General features: G+C 36.5%; 1 pseudogene; it reads right to left on the bottom strand.

Annotated features, from left to right (window-relative positions):
• Positions 1-1,124: 1,124 nt before the first annotated feature.
• LOC102594139 (40S ribosomal protein S26-3-like) lies at positions 1,125-1,660 on the bottom strand (annotated as a pseudogene).
• Between the last annotated feature and the right edge of the window lie 1,000 nt (positions 1,661-2,660).

Genomic DNA, 2,660 nt, shown 5'->3' with positions numbered 1-2,660 from the left:
TTAGACACCAACTTAATTACCAAAAATGAATTTCATTAATTGGGTAGTGAAAAGACTATTATAGCCTTCAAAAATCTGGTTTTGACTTTCCTTATCTAATCAACCCAACTTCAAATGGGCATATCTCCTTCATACGAACTCGAAATTGAGTAAACTCGGTGGCGTTGGAAAGATAATTCAAAGATATTTCCTACGGTATATTGTAACACACCTAATCCTCCCGTGGTAGAAGTTATGGTCATTTGAAGTTGACCCAAAACTCAAACTTAGCTTAACCTTGTCAAACTTTTCAAATTTGATTATTTCCCAAAAAATGGTTTCTTTCTAATTCTAGTTCTTTCAAATAGCGAGGTGTTACAACCGACGTGATGCAATAATGACAAAAGTACTTTAGAATGGTGAGAAATTTTATTATAAAGTGACCAAGAATAAGAAAATCATTGCTACAAAGTTGATGAGTTTGATCAAGGGTACCATATTGAATAAGGATCAGAAGTTGAAGTGTCTTTAGTTTGATTTGTCCACTCGATGTTGCTTGCCCGTGATTGATCTAAATTTGTGGATTCAAGCCACATTAATATGGTGGATGACTTAGATTTCTTCCAGAGTTATCCGTGGGGAAAGTGTGTTTTGATCTAACAGTGATATATTTGAAGAACAAAATCAATTTGAAGAAACCGAGTGAAGTGTGCAATGAAATAGGGAATGCATCGTATGCTCTTTATGGCTTCCCCTAGGCATTTCTGGTACTTATTATCACTTATGTACTTGATTTATGATAAACTCTTAGATATTTATCTAGTATTTCATAGCCCTATTTATATATTTGTTATTTTATTAATTTCAGGTTTGGATCTATGAGGTTTTTCCTTATCTTAGTAAGTTTGCCAAGAAGTCCTTTGATTCTCCTCTGCCCATTCTCCATTTACTGAGATGACACACGGCAAAGAGCGATAATATTATCAAAGGTGATCCATTTAAGTAAAAGGGAATAAGTACGAAGGTATAAATTTATTTATTATTATCTAGCAATATTTTCAAACTAGTGAATGTCGTGTACTACTTTTATATATATGCACCCATACCTCACACCTTTTTTTTTCATAACATGGTAATAGGTTCACTTATCTAAATGAAAACAGTACATTGTCAAAACCACCACATGTAAAACATGCCATTACTATTAGATTAACGAAAACCTGAATCCTAATAACTTGAGTGCGTGGAGCAGCAGGGGGTCCTCCAGCAGGGGGTGGAGCTTGTCCTGTCTTTGGGAGATCATTCCTTGGGCACCTGAAACGCTGTGGAGGCTCACGAACTCTCCTAAAGTACGAGAATGGACTCTAACTACCTTGGAGTGAATTGCACATCAAACACAGTACTGCATCTTCAAATAGATCTTAGGAAGAGTGTACAATTCAAAAGCACAAGCTTCCTGAACATCACGTACAACAGTTTGTTCAACAATGTTCCTCACAAGGAACCTCTTGATGGCTTTGTCCTTAGGGCAGCATTTGCCGCAGTTAGAGCAGCGGATCAACTTGATATGGTCATGTCCATGTTTGTTACGACCTTCGTTCCTTCGCTTGAATGTCATTTTCTCTCTGGATGGGAGCTTCTTCCTGAGCAAACTCTGTGGCTCTCTCTGTATTCAGAAGTTTAGGGTTTCCATACCTCACACCTACTGTCCATGAAACAAAACAAAATTGCATGGCAATATTAAAGTAGTATACGAACGATGTGAAGGATAGAGTCATTGATGCCTTAAAGGCTAATTTGAAAGGTGTCACTGTCCTCACTTCAGTAGTAGAGAACGAGAAGGACAAAATATTGGGTGATAACAATTCTAACCAACCTTATGAGAATTTCATTTCGAGTGGACAGAAAATTATACCGCGTAAATGTAAAGATGATAATCTGTGTGAGCGTGTTGCATCTCTTGAACAATCAATGATCGAAGTTGTTGCTTTTGTACGAGATGAGAAATTGAGGAGAACTGAAATGAACAAGAAAAATAAAGGTAGACTAATTTATATATATTTTGTGTAAAACAATTTATTTGTACGAATGCTAAGCCACTGATCTTGCAGCAATTGATCAAGACAATACAACACCACTAGTCGATGAAGATGGTGCTGCAGTTGATGTTGATGAAATCCTTCCATTAGCAATAGTCAATGAAAATCTTGTTGCAGTTGCTGAATACTTTGCAGAAGAAGTTAATGAAGTTGTAGCAGAGATGAAGGAATGAGAGAAAGAACAAGAGGAGAAAAAGATGGCAGAAAAAGAAGAGGAGAACTGTAAGAGAACAAAGAAGAAAAAGAATAGGAGAAGTTGGAAGAGAAGAAGTAAGAAGAAAATGAAGAGGACAAGATCGAATAGAAGAAACAAAAAGAAAAACAAGAGGTGAAGCTGGAAGAGAAGAAATAATAAGAAAAAGAACAGGAGAAGCGGGAAGAGAATGTAGAAGAAAACTTGGCCACTAATATGGCAGAAGAGGGAAAAGGAGAGAGTGATGAAAATGCAGTGGACGTGATGGGTATTGTTATGGAGCTCAATGGTGATGAGTAAGACATTGTGATTATTTGTATTTTAAGACAACTGGTTTCTAAAGTTGGTTTTAGACAATTGGTTTTTGAAATGGTTGGTTTTTGGTGGTT

Source organism: Solanum tuberosum, unplaced genomic scaffold, assembly GCF_000226075.1.
Source record: "Solanum tuberosum cultivar DM 1-3 516 R44 unplaced genomic scaffold, SolTub_3.0 scf00223, whole genome shotgun sequence".
Lineage (NCBI taxonomy): Eukaryota > Viridiplantae > Streptophyta > Magnoliopsida > Solanales > Solanaceae > Solanum > Solanum tuberosum.
Note: the sequence above shows the minus strand (reverse complement) of the source record. Positions and strands in the feature narration are given on the sequence as shown.